Source organism: Rhinoraja longicauda, chromosome 33 (assembly GCF_053455715.1).
Source record: "Rhinoraja longicauda isolate Sanriku21f chromosome 33, sRhiLon1.1, whole genome shotgun sequence".
Classification (NCBI taxonomy): domain Eukaryota; kingdom Metazoa; phylum Chordata; class Chondrichthyes; order Rajiformes; family Arhynchobatidae; genus Rhinoraja; species Rhinoraja longicauda.
In genome coordinates, this window is record NC_135985.1 from 17281643 (window position 1) to 17296871 (window position 15229).

Here is a 15229-nt window from a genome sequence, read left to right on the forward strand (position 1 = left end):
TGCTGGTTTACACTGAAGATAGACACAAAATGCTGGAGTAACTCAGTGGGTCAGGCAGCATTTCTGGAGAGAAGGAATGGGTGATGTTTCAAGACCCTTCTTCAGACTGATAATTGGACACAAAATGCTGGAGTGACTCAGCGGGACAGGCAGCATCTCTGGGGAGAAGGAATGGGTGACTTTTGGGTCAAGATCCTTCGAAGGAGCTCGACTCAAAATGTCACCTATTCCTTCTCCCCAGAGATGCTGCCTGCCTCGCTGAGTCACTCCAGCACTTTGTGTCCAATTATTACAGGGCATGTGCACTCCCAATCCATGGATGTCAAGCTCTCCACACTATCCAAATGCTCCGTTTACACTGTGAGCAATCGTGGGCCAGGGTTTCATGGGAATTAGTGACGATATTGCAGTTTGTGATGAAAGACATCCAAGTAAGGCACAGCAAGTTAGATGTGGCTCAGATATGCCTCGGCAAGACCTGTCCAAAAAAGGTTGTGTGGTTAAGGCAAAGAGTTTAGACAATAGACAATAGACAATAGGTGCAGGAGTAGGCCATTCAGCCCTTCGAGCCAGCACCGCCATTCAATGCGATCATGGCTGATCACTCTCAATCAGTACCCCGTTCCTGCCTTCTCCCCATACCCCCTCACTCCGCTATCCTTAAGAGCTCTATCCAGCTCTCTCTTGAAAGCATCCAACGAACTGGCCTCCACTGCCTTCTGAGGCAGAGAATTCCACACCTTCACCACCCTCTGACTGAAAAAGTTCTTCCTCATCTCGGTTCTAAATGGCCTACCCCTTATTCTTAAACTGTGGCCCCTTGTTCTGGACTCCCCCAACATTGGGAACATGTTATCTGCCTCTAATGTGTCCAATCCCCTAATTATCTTATATGTTTCAATAAGATCCCCCCTCATCCTTCTAAATTCCAGTGTATACAAGCCCAATCGCTCCAGCCTTTCAACATACGACAGTCCCGCCATTCCGGGAATTAACCTAGTGAACCTACGCTGCACGCCCTCCATAGCAAGAATATCCTTCCTCAAACTTGGAGACCAAAACTGCACACAGTACTCCAGGTGCGGTCTCACCAGGGCCCGGTACAACTGTAGAAGGACCTCTTTACTCCTATACTCAACTCCTCTTGTTACGAAGGCCAACATTCCATTGGCTTTCTTCACTGCCTGCTGTACCTGCATGCTTCCTTTCATTGACTGATGCACTAGGACACCCAGATCTCGTTGAACTCCCCCTCCTCCTAACTTGACACCATTCAGATAATAATCTGCCTTTCTATTCTTACTTCCAAAGTGAATAACCTCACACTTATCTACATTAAACTGCATCTGCCATGTATCCGCCCACTCACACAACCTGTCCAAGTCACCCTGCAGCCTTATTGCATCTTCCTCACAATTCACACTACCCCCCAACTTAGTATCATCTGCAAATTTGCTAATGGTACTTTTAATCCCTTCGTCTAAGTCATTAATGTATATCGTAAATAGCTGGGGTCCCAGCACCGAACCTTGCGGTACCCCACTGGTCACTGCCTGCCATTTCGAAAGGGACCCATTTATCCCCACTCTTTGCTTTCTGTCTGTCAACCAATTTTCTATCCATGTCAGTACCCTACCCCCAATACCATGTGCCCTAATTTTGCCCACTAATCTCCTATGTGGGACCTTGTCGAAGGCTTTCTGAAAGTCGAGGTACACCACATCCACTGACTCTCCCTTGTCAATTTTCCTAGTTACATCCTCAAAAAATTCCAGTAGATTTGTCAAGCATGATTTCCCCTTCGTAAATCCATGCTGACTCGGAATGATCCCGTTACTGCTATCCAAATGCTCAGCAATTTCGTCTTTTATAATTGACTCCAGCATCTTCCCCACCACTGATGTCAGACTAACTGGTCTATAATTACCCGTTTTCTCTCTCCCTCCTTTCTTAAAAAGTGGGATAACATTTGCTATCCTCCAATCCACAGGAACTGATCCTGAATCTATAGAACATTGAAAAATGATCTCCAATGCTTCCACTATTTCTAGAGCCACCTCCTTAAGTACCCTGGGATGCAGACCATCAGGCCCTGGGGATTTATCAGCCTTCAGTCCCATCAGTCTACCCAAAACCATTTCCTGCCTAATGTCGATTTCCTTCAGTTCCTCCATCACCCTAGGTTCTCCGGCCCCTAGAACATTTGGGAGATTGTGTGTATCTTCCTCAGTGAAGACAGATCCAAAGTAACGGTTTAACTCGTCTGCCATTTCTTTGTTCCCCATAATAAATTCCCCTGCTTCTGTCTTCAAGGGACCCACATTTGCCTTGACTATTTTTTTCCTCTTCACGTACCTAAAAAAACTTTTGCTATCCTCCTTTATATTATTGGCTAGTTTACCCTCGTACCTCATCTTTTCTCCCCGTATTGCCTTTTTAGTTAACTTTTGTTGCTCTTTAAAAGAGTCCCAATCCTCTGTCTTCCCACTCTTCTTTGCTATGTTATACTTCCTCTCCTTAATTTTTATGCTGTCCCTGACTTCCCTTGTCAGCCACAGGTGTCTCTTACTCCCCTTAGAGTCTTTCCACCTCTTTGGAATAAATTGATCCTGCAACCTCTGCATTATTCCCAGGAATACCTGCCATTGCTGTTCTACCGTCTTCCCTGCTAGGGCCTCCTTCCAGTCAATTTTGGCCAGCTCCTGCCTCATGCCTCTGTAATCCCCTTTGCTATACTGTAATACCGACACTTCCGATTTTCCCTTCTGCCTTTCCATTTGCAGAGTAAAACTTATCTTGTTGTGATCACTGCCTCCTAATGGCTCTTTTACCTCTAGTCCCCTTATCAGATCAGGATCATTACACAACACTAAATCCAGAATTGCCTTCTCCCTGGTAGGCTCCAGTACAAGCTGTTCTAAGAATCCATCTCGAAGGCACTCTACAAACTCTCTTTCCTGGGGTCCATTTCCAACCTGATTTTCCCAGTCTACCTGCATGTTGAAATCTCCCATAACCACCGTAGTATTACATTTTTGACACGCCAATTTTATCTCCTGATTCAACTTGCACCCTATGTCGAGGCTACTGTTTGGGGGCCTATAGATAACTCCCATTAGGGTCTTTTTACCCTTACAATTTCTCATTTCTATCCATACTGATTCAACATCTCCTGATTCTATGTCACCCCTTGCAAGGGAATGAATATCATTCCTTACCATCAGAGCAACCCCACCCCCTCTGCCCACCTGTCTGTCTTTTCTATACGTTGTGTTTAGAGCAATTGTTAGAAGACAAATCATACAGAAAAATTGCTCAGGCATCTGAGTGTACTCACAAAACACCTGGAATGGACCATGCCTTGGTGACCATGGCAGTGAAGAGGTCTCAATCTGGACAACTGAGTTGCCTGGAGACACAAGAGACTACAGATGTTTTATTCACAAAATGCTGGAGTAACTCAGCAGGTCAGGCAGCATCTCGGGAGAGAAGGAATGGGTGACGTTTCGGATCGAGACCCTTCTTCAGGCTGATCAGTCTGAAGAAGGGTCTCGACCCGAAACATCACCCATTCCTTCTCTCCCGAGATGCTGCCTGACCTGCTGGGTTACTCCAGCATTTTGTGAATAAATCGATTTGTACCAGCATCTGCAGTTATTTTCTTATACTTCTTAGACTACAGATGTTGATTGGCCAGTCTCTCTCTACCCGGGCAACGAGATGTTGACATCTGCCAAGATATCACTTTTCATAATCTCTGGAATTCTCCACCCTGGAGGGCCGTGAAGGCTAAATCATTGGGGATATTCAAAGAGAAGGTAGATAAATATTTGGAAGCTCAGGGAATTGAGAGCTGGTCCAGAAGAGCAGATGAGCCATGGGACAGAGCAGAAACATAGAAACATAGAAACATAGAAAATAGGTGCAGGAATAGGCCATTCGGCCCTTCGAGCCTGCACCGCCATTCAATATGATCATGGCTGATCATCCAGCTCAGTAACCTGTACCTGCCTTCTCTCCATAACCCCTGATCCCTTTAGCCACAAGGGCCACAAGGGCAGAGAATTCCACAGACTCACCACTCTCTGTGTGAAGAAATGTTTTCTCATCTCGGTCCTAAAAGCAGCCATGATCAAAGTGAATGGTAGGCTAGGCTTGAAGGACCGAGTAGCCTATTCCTGCTCCTTTTTTTTCTTATCCTCTTAAGTTAATTGAATGTCTTTATTTGTTAATTCGAATTTAAAATTTATGGCTGTAGCCCTCTGTATAGTTCTCATTGTTCTCATTCAATGATTTAATCATCCTTAGCATTAATAAAGGTGTGCCTAATTAATTCCCTGCTCTGTATTTATCTCTGCAACATTTGCATAATTACTGATTTAAGTTTCTTTCGCTTCTCATTTCATTTCAATGAAGTTTCCAATGCAATTTAATTTATTTCCAAATGACTAATTTGCACTTGTCTTGGCTCACTGCTGTCCTCAGGTGGACAACGGTGGTATTGGAATCTCATTCACAAAATTGGAGTGCATTACTGTTGTAATCAGGAAAACATGGTTAGCAATTTGAAAATCCAAGTAAGAATATAGTAATAAATCAGATAAAAACATAAGACATAAAAGCAGGAGTAGGCCTTTTCCTTTGTGTGTCTGCCCCTCATTTAATACGAAGAAAATCAATAAACCAGATGCTGAAAGTTTTGGAGAAAAAAAAGAAAATGCTGGAAACACTCAGCAGGTCAGGCAGCAAGAGAGAAACATTTTATGACTGGGTCTATTCATCATGCTTACTCTTTTAGCTCAGTTCCATTTTTTTGCCCCAACCTCTAATTTCTTGATTTATTAATATCTAAAAGTTGATATAATTGCTGGAGTAACTCGGCGGGTTAGGCAGCATCACTGGAGAACACGGATAGATAATGTTTCAGGTCGGGACATTTCTTCAGACTGAAGAAGGATCCCGATCTGAACCGTCAGCTACTGCATAAATCAGTCTGAAGAAGGGTAAAATGTCACCTCTCAATGTTCTCCAGAGATGCTGTCTCACCTGCTGAGTTACTCCAGCACATAGTGTCTTCTTTTATATACCAGCATCCGCAGTTCCTTATTTCTACTTCTAATATCTAAAAATCAATGTATCTCTTGAAAATACTCAGTGACGGAGCCTTCACAGTCCTTTAGGGTAAAAAATTACAAAGATCTACTACCCTTGGGCAGAGCAATTTCTTCTCATCTCTGAATGGCCAACCCCTTATTTTGAGTCTACATTCCCTGGTGTGGAATATCGCAGGCAGGGGAAACATCAACGCTGTATCTGATAAATCAGATGGGAATTTCATACTAGAGCTATGACACTCAGCAGGTCAAGCAACATCTTTGGAGAAAGAATGTGAGTTAGCATTTCAGACTCCTCATCCCATCTTTGGAGAGGATTCATCAAGAGGAAGCAAGCTCAGTGCCATGTTACTGTGTCAAGTCATCAGTAGCTGCCTCCTGAGGAATGTCACAGCATACAGGAGGAGAGAGTATGAAGGGTCTTAATCTGAAGAACTGTCCATTTCCTTCTGTAGGACCTGCTGTTGAGTTCCTTTCGATTTTTTGGCTCCAGCATCTTCAATCACTTATAGCACCATAAGATGGTAGATCTATTATTAATATTGCTTCTCGCATTATCCCACAAGATGTTTGGTAACTCGGCCTCAGAACTTCAGGATGAGACCAAGCCATGCTGTGCATTGTCAGATGTCATTGGCCTTGCTAATGCGTCTTCAGAAAATCTGTCTTTTGGAGGTTTCAGTGGAATAATGAATCTTGTGTGAAGTCCAAGTACTGGGCTCATCTGCTCGGTGCCTGGTCAGTAGCAAGCGGTGAGTAATATTTTTCCCTTCATGATTTAATATAATACCTCTCCACCCACTCCCCTCACCACCCATGTACGAGATCTGAGGATCATAGCAACATCTTACAAAGATCCATAAAACAGCTGTGGAAGTTCAAGAAAAGAAAACAAAACTTCTCCAAATCATTGTCAGAACGATCCATGAAGACGCCACTGTGTGGGTAGTGAGGTTTGATTTGCTCTTTTGTTCTATCTGATGAATCATTTGGGCACAGGTTGCTGTTCCAGCTGTCAGACTTAATCATGGATAATATGGAGACCCACTGGCGACGGAAAGTAGTCGCAAGCAATGAGTTAGAAAAACCTCTTGTGGACTCCCTGAACGAATTACGCACAAAACCACAAATGTTGTTCTAACCCGGAAAACAGGGAATGTGCTCAGAATAGTCTATTGTCTATTGTCTATTAACCTTTACAAAGCCGGCAACAAACGGGTTCCATTAATTTCATACCTGTCACATAACTAAATCATCACAAGGTTTTATAGGACCACTTAGTGGATTTTGTTTGTGATTCATGTGCAGGAACAGCTACTGTAGATTTTTTTGTAGTTCGGCTTCGTGAAGGAATTATAGAACTCAGGGGAAGCTGAAGGCATGGTGGTCATTTGTGAAGTGACTGAAAACAGCGGATGATCAGAGGGTGAATTCCAAGAACGGAAAGACTGTGGAGTGATACGGAGAGGAGGAGGGCTTTGAAAGTGGTCAGGTTGGGACAGGTTGTCAGATGAAAGACCAACAGTGAAGCGTGTCACGCGAGAACCTACCATTGTTTTGGATGGGCGATGACCAGATCAGCAGTGGCCGATCACAGAGCCTGTCACCTTCCACCACCCCTCTCACCAATGAGATCGGTTCCTCACCTCGCCACTGGAGGGAAGAATCGCCCGGCCTCTATCCCAGCGGATGGTCAAGTCCATTCGCCACAATAATGCTCCAAGCCTCTTTTAAGAACGCAAGATATTGAAGTGGCGCAGCAAAGATTCCTCATCCAAAATCAGGACTGAGATATAGTAGATTAAACGAGCATCACTGGAGAAGAATATGTATTTTCATGCTCAATATTGAAGATGTGTGGCAGAGATGAAAGTTTCTTTACCTTGTGCATAGAAAACTCACTTAAATAAAGTCATTCCCACAGCTGTTCAGAGCGAGAGAGAGGGAGGATGTGTGCAAGCGATGTGTGCAAGCGATCGAAGGAGACAGCACAATTCAAATACTAGGAACAACACTATCCTGTTGTAGCCAATGAATTTTTGTGGGCTTTTTGGGAACACTATTCTTTACCTTTGAAGTTGCTTCTACAACACTTGACTGTGGCTAGTTTGGTAAATGTGGCCTTTCAAAGTCAGGCTTAAGGAAAGAGTGGAAACAAAAAACTGCAGATGCTGGTTAATACACAAAAGGACACAAAGTACTGGAGTAACTCAGCAAGTCAGACAGCATCCCTGGAGACCATGGATAGGTGACTTTTCGGGTCGCGACCCTTTCCCAGCTCTGGGACAATGGTCTTTAACTCCTCTCTTTTCTTATCTGACACCCATTTGTCTCATTTTCATCTCTAGCCTTCGTATCCTACATCACCCATCTACCAAACACCCCCACCAACCTGTATCCACCTTTCACTTGCCAGGCTTTGTGGCCCATCCCCACATCTCTTTCACAGCCTTCTCTCCGCAAAGGTCCCGGCCGAAACTCATCTGCCTATTCCCTCCACAGATGCTGCCTGACCTGCTGAGTTACTCCAGCACTTTGTTTTTTATTCAAGTTTGCAGCAGCTGCTGTTTCTTGTGTCTTTGCTTTTTAATCCGTTGTTTCTCAGTTCTTTGCAATCCATAAAAAAGGCTCCTTTAAGGAACAAGCATGTCGCGATGAAGCGTATGCACTCTGCAATATAGACTTGCCTTTAATTTCCATCTCAACCCTGCTTAGCGCCTCAAACATTTTCTCTTTTACAGTATATAAAAGAAAGATGATTGTATTTACCAAATAAACCAAGATGGGTCCGCATAGCAGTGCAAGTTTGGAGAGGTATGCGGGGGAAAGAACACTGGTACTTTAGTGGAGCATGTGTGGATTGGTGAAGACATAGCCAGCTTGAGATCTGTTCCAAAAAACACTTACTTCCAAGGAGCCGGATTATTATCTGTTACTAAAGGCCCTGCCAATGACTCCAGAGCCTTGCTATTTCGGCCTGATGAACTAACATTTCTTGCTCAACATCTACAGCAGCTTGAGTTTCAGCGTGGCTCACAGTTGAGTTCTGGCTGTTTTCTGGATGAGGCAATGCTTGCCTAAACTTTTTTAACTTGATGGATTTATTTGAAGAGATTTCAAGGGGTCAAAACATGCCTTACATCATACCCCAAATGCAGAAGTGGAAGGAAAATACCAGGTGTGGCAGCTAACTTTGCTGCACTTGATCTCCTTGCTGATTAATTGTCGGCGCTCCATAAATGGATGAGACCAAATTGTACAGGATGGGAGACTTGACGTTACTTATTGATTCACTGCACCTTATTGAGCCAGTTGGATCAGTTCATTGAGTAACAGCCGGACATGATTGAAGCTACACAGCACCAGAGTGAAGCTTAAATCCACTCACAAGGGTGAAGCAGAGAAGAGAGCAATCATCATCAAAGATCCGCACCACCCCAGCCACGCTCTTGTCTCACTGTTACCAGGTTCAAGAACAACGTCTTCTCATCAACCATCAGGCTCTTGAATCACCCTGCGCAACCCTAACACATGTCTACCTCAGCCACAAACAATAATGGACTGTTTTCATGACGTTCACTGTGTTCTTTGGGCTCAACTATTAGGTATGGTAATCAAGCCTAACTGGTAATTTATTGTTTCATTGTTTATTTGTTTTGTTGTGTTAATGTATCTGTAAAGCTGCATAATGTACGAATATTTAGTTCCAGTTCAGGCGCATATGACAATTAAACACTCTTGACTCTAGAGAAACAGTAAATCTGACCTTTTATTCCTGCAACATGTTAAGAGATAAACAAGATCTAATATGTTGTCTTGCTCCACCTAAGTGTTCTCCCATCCTTTTTTATCTCTGCATTAACCCTACCTTCTATTCCTTATCCCCCTTCCTCCTTTCTCCTTAAAGGGATCCACACTATTTGCCTCAACAACTTACTGTTGTTAACCTACATACCCGTACCTCCAAAGACGTACGGGTATGTAGGTTAATTTGACTGGGTAAATGTAAATAAAATTGTCCCTAGTGTGTGTAGGATCGTGTTAATGTACGGGGATCACTGGGCGGCGCGGACTTGGTGGGCCGAAAAGGCCTGTTTCCGCGCTGTATATATATGATATGATATATGATACTGTGAAAGAAATTATGGATTTAAATCTCTATCACAGTGTACTCAACTCAACATCACAATTGTGTGTTTGAAACCTGCCAATGGTTGTGATATCGGAAATGATAATCAAACAGGTACAGATGTTGGGAATTTGAGATAAAAACAATTTAAAAATTGGAAACAACAGGTCAGACAGTATCTGAAGCGAACACGTTCTCCAGAGATAATGCCTGACTTTCTGAGTTACTTCGGTTCTTTGTGACTTGATTTTATCTGTTGAAAATTGTAAAAAACACAAAAATAAATAAATTTTGTTTTGTTTAGTTTAGAGATATAGCGCGGAAACAGGCCCTTCGGCCCACCGAGTCCATACCGACCAGCAATACCCGCACACTAACACTATCCTACACACACTGTTACGAACACGTTTTTACACATACACCAAGCCAATTAACCTACATACCTGTAGGTCTTTGGAGTGGCAGAGTGGTGCAGCTGGTAGACCTGTTGCCTCGCAGCGCCAGAGAAACAGGTTTGATCCTGACCTCAGGTGCTGCAAGTGGAGTTTGCATGTTCTCCCCGTGGCCGCTTGGGTTTCCTTTGGGTGCTCCGGTTTCCTCCCACATCCCAAGGACATGTGGGTGTGTAGGTTAAGTGGCCTCAGTAAATTGCCCCTAATGTGCAGGGTGGGGATGCAAAAATGGGTTAACATAGGACCAGTGTGATCAAGTGATCGATCGTCAGTGTGGACTCAGTGGGCTGAAGGGCCTGTTTCACTGCTGTATCACAAACTAAACTACGTAGAAGAACATAGATAGGTGATGTTTCGGGTCAGGGTCCTTCTTCAGAATGATTGTAGGGGGGGGGGGGGGGAAAGAAAGCCGGGAGAGACATGACTGCACCCAATACAGTAGACAAGGTTTGAAAAGGTGCGTGTGAATGTTTGTCTCACCTGGAAGGGTCTTGAGGTCCCTGTCTCTCTCTCTCCCAGCTTTCTTCCCCCTCCACCCCTTCGTCCACAATGAGTTCAAAGAGGAGTCCTGACCCAAAACGTCACCTATCCATGTTCTCCACAGTTGCTGCCTGACCTGCTGAGTTACTATATTTTCTGTAAATCAGCATCTGCAGTTCCTTGCTTCTAAACTGAACTTCCTTCTGTCAAGAGAGAATATGAAATGTCCTGACAAAATATAACAAATAATTTATTTCTTTTCTTTTATTATATGGTTATTCAAATGGTTGCATTTGTTATTCGTTGTTGTAAATCCTATTGACAAATAGATAGACACATCCAGGAGCAGGAGTGGGCTATTCAGCCCCTCAAGCCTGCCCTGCCTTTCACGATGATTTAGATTTTAGATTTTTAGATTTAGAGATACAGCCCGGAAACAGGCCCTTCGGCCCACCGGGTCCGCGCCGCCCAGCGATCCCAGCTCATTAACACGATCCTACACACACTAGGGACAATTTTGTTTTACATTTACCAAACCAATTAACCTACAAACCTGTACGTCTTTGGAGTGTGGGAGGAAACCAAAGATCTCGGAGAAAACTCACGCAGGTCACGGGGAGAACGTACAAACTCCATACAGACGGCGCCCGTAGTCAGGATCGAACCTGAGTCTCCGGCGCTGCATTCGCTGTAAGGCAACAACTCTACCGCTGCGCCACCGTGCCACCCTGATCAGGGGTCATCTGCTCCAGGCTTAATCTCCTCTTCTGTGCCGGTTCCCTGAAGCCCTCAATACCCTGCTCTTATTTTAAAAAATGAACTATTTCCTTTTTAAATTCCTCAGCATCTTATTTCCACAACCCTCCAGGGTAGAAAATCCTAGCGATTCACCACCCTCTGCTCGAAGTTCTAATGCAGCTTAGTTTTAAATGACCGGCTCCTAATCTTATAACTAAGCCCTCTCTTTTGTGATGCACTCACGCATAAAAACATCTCGACCTACTCTCAGTCCTGCCCCCTAAAGAACTCAAAATAAAATCACCCCTCAATCTCTTCAACTGCAATGAAGTTTATTATGACTGTGAACCTGCCCTTTGAACAATCACTGTGACACTCTGTGCTCACCATTCCCACAGGTCAGACCATAACTCTCAGCTTCACGGTGACACTCATGATACACGAGCCACTCCTCACAAGCCAAGCATGATGCTCTTTCAACTGCCAGGGCTAATAAACCAAGAACACATCTCCAAAATTCATTAAAAGATTAAAAAAATGATCAAGGAACGTTTTAGTTAATTCTTGGATGAATTCTTTTTCATCTGTTTGTAGCCGAATAATCTGTCCCAAGGAATTGAAAGTTGCTTTTATGTCATTGAGTCATACAGCGTGGAAACAGGCCCTTCTGCCCTATTTACCCCATGCCCCATCTACACTAGTCCCATCTACCTAAGTTTGGCCCATATCCCTCTAAGCCTATCCTATCCATGTACCTGTCTAAATGTTTCTTAAACATTGCGATAGTACCTGCCTCAACTACCTCCTCCGGTAACTCGTTCCATGCACCCACCGCCCTTTGTGTAAAAGAAGGTTACCCCTCAGGTTCCTATTAAATCATCATCCCCTTACCTTGTCCTTCAGTTCTCGATTCTCCTACTCTGGACAGTACATTCTGTGCATTTACCTGATCTATTTCTCTCATGATTTTCTACACCTCTATAAGATCACCCTTCAGCCTCTTGCACGCCAAGGAATAAAGTCCTAGCCTACTCAACCTCTCCCTATAGCTCAGCCCCTCGGGTCCTGGCAACATCCTCGTAAATCTTCCCTGCACCCTTTCCAGCTTAACAACATCTTTCCCATAAATATCTGTTTGGTGGCCAAAACTGAACCAAATACTCTAATTCGCAGTGACTATTGCACTTTACAAAATGTTCACCAAGTTATTATTTTTTCAGCACAGTCAGAAAAACACGAGCCAATATCAAGCCATGAGCATCAGCAGGAGCACCTAGTCATCGATGTAAACCATGGTACCTTTCACCATCTGAGGCTAAGGCAAAACTGCAGACATGACCATGGTTTAAACACTCCATCCGAAAGAAACCCTCCACCAGAGAGCAGCACTCCTTTGGTACTGCACTGTCAGTCTCGGTCTCCATTTTGTAATGGGGTTGGTTTTGGACCAATATTTTGACTCCAAATCTAGAGTACTATCTAGCTTAGCCACTGAGCTGATGTTGATGGGCTGCTTCTATAGGCACATTTCTGATCCTCAGTGTTCCCTTTTATTCTAGATCTGCACTATTTAGTTATGTTCATTAGAAAGTAAGTGGGGAAAAGAGGCGCATGTCCGGCCTCCAAAGATCAGAGACCCTACTGCCTCTTGAGGACATCTCATTCCTCCCATAGCGGTGATTTTAATTGCTTTGGTGAGTGGGCGGTTGGACTGGTATCTTTCTTCCTGTTTACAGCATATGGCAATAATTTCCTCCTCGCTGTCACTCACAAAGAAAAATTCCCAGGGGAGCATAACTTTTGTGAGCCATCACCATTTCATTTTATTAAATCTTAGCTGATCTCTGCAATAGATTCCAGAACTTGTCTTTGAGTGAAATAATCTGCCTTGGACGGTGACTTAACGGGGTGGCCAAAGATATAGTAAGTGTGGAACGTTTTTAATATGATTCTTAGATGTCACATGCGGATTTCTAAAGGAAATATTCAAAGGATAACTCTGAATTAAATCATTGTTCATTTCTAAGAGTAAAGTCAAGAGTCGAGTGTTTTATAGTCATATGTCCTGAAAAGGAAAAATGACATAATTACTTGCAGCAGATAGCACAACAGGTTTATAAACATGGTACTCAATGGATAATATAATAAACAAACAGAAAAAAAGGTTCATTAAATAAAAAATGGTGTTAAACCAGGTCATACTCAGTAGAGCATTCTACTATTAAGGCAGGGACTGACTTTACTGGCATGTTACCTGACCGCTTGGAAATTTATAGCTTTCATATTCCTCTATACAACTGCAAAGGAGCAGGAAGCAGATACTAAGGAACACAAGAAGACACAATACAGGAGAAGGAGTAGGCCACTCGGCCCCTCATGCCTGGCCCACCATTCAATGTAATCATGGCTGATCTGTTCCAGGCCTCAACCCGTCATTAGTGTCAGTTCGCCATTACCCTCAAAGCTCCAATCTTTCAAAAATGTATCTGCCCAACTTTAAATACTTGTATTGAACAAGCCTGCACAAACTGTTGTAGGAAGGAACCGCAGATGCTGGTTTATACTGAAGATAGTCACAAAATGCTGGAGTAACTCAGTGGGTCAGGCACCATCTTCTTTTTCTCCAGAAATGTTGCCTATCCTGCTGAGTTACTCTAGCATTTTGTGACTAGCCTGCCCATATTGTCTAGGATAGAGATCCACCATCCACTAAAGAAGACATTTTTAGGTTTTAGTTAACTTGTCTGTAACCAGAAACTATATCCCTTAATTTGAGAGTTTTTCATTAATATGGAATTTTTCAAAATTTGATGTCATTCCAACACACTTCACATCCAAGTTTAGGAGGCCAGGGCTTCCACCTGCCTGTCTGATCCTTCTAGTATTTTCTCACCCAGATCCGTCAGATAACATCTCAGGATAAACATTCTCATTTTTGAATCCAAATCCTCTTTCCCCTCATTCTTCCCCATCAACGGAATGTACATAATCCTCCAAGGTCCCTGCCTTCCTCCAATTCTGTCACTTCATGTCAACCATTTAATTGTTCTACCATTGGCAGCCATGTTGTCAGCTACATAATAACATTTTGGCCCAGTTATGTCACTTGTTATGTGTTCACTGCCCTCAAACAGAGCTTCTGGGAGTGATTAATACAAGTCTAGAACACAAAACCAGCAGGATTGGATGTACGTATCCACGAGTGGTAGTTCTACTCAATAACCAAAGTCTGTAGTTTATTTTTTGCTCTGGTTTATTTTCACCCACATGTTTAGACCATAATGTTGTATCCTTATTGTTTTGATGTGTTTATGCTTTATTCTTAATTGGTAACTTTATGTTTGTGTCGTCATTTGTGAGCGGAGCACCAAGGCACATTCCTTGTATATGCACATACTTGGCCAATAAACTTATTCATTCATCCATTCCCTCATTCATTATTCTTTCATTCATTCATTCATTCATTCATTCATTCATTCATTCATTCATTCATTCATGATATTACCCTCTGTCCACTGCATTCCTTGTTTGAGTCAAATTAGACAATAGACTATTCCAAAATTTAAAAAAAGTAATTAAATGTATTTTCCTTTTAGGTTTTATTTATTTTAAGTTATTAATTTCTTACCGAGATATGGTCCCACATTGTCCACCCTGATACCCATGGCTAGCCTTCACATCAGGAGCGGATCTGAGAGCAGGAAATAAGACCTGAAAATACTGAAAATATCCGTCACATCAGATAACATTGGTAGAGAGAAGCCATGTTAATATTTCAGTTCGTGCCTTTCAGTGACGTAACGGGTTTTAAACAAGTACAGATCGATCAGAAGAAGGGGAGAGGAGGAAAGAATGATAGGGGAAGGGTGTGATCAGGCACCTGCAAGAGAGATTAAGTGATAAAAGGGATCATAGCCAAGGCAATGGTTGGTAACACAACAAAACAAATGCAGGAATGCGGCCCATCGCCCAAGCTGTAAGATAGCAATCCACGTAATCAGGCCCATTAGTGCTGGAGTTTGTAGAGGGGCCTGACTGGCTAACTTAGCATAAAGCAGAAGAGCATTTGTAACATGACTAACTCCATTTTGCAGAGCACTCCATTGGGGGCAATGTAGAGCTCCCTGTTGCCTGCCCCTTTAACTCTTTGTCCCACTCCCATTCTGACCTATCTGTGTCCTGCACAGTCACAACAAGGCCCAATGTAAAGTTGAGGAACAGCACCTAATCTTTCACCAGTGCACTCTCCATTCCTCTGGGCTCAATATCAAATTCTACAAATTCAGGCAACTTGCTTTCTATTTGCATACTTCTAT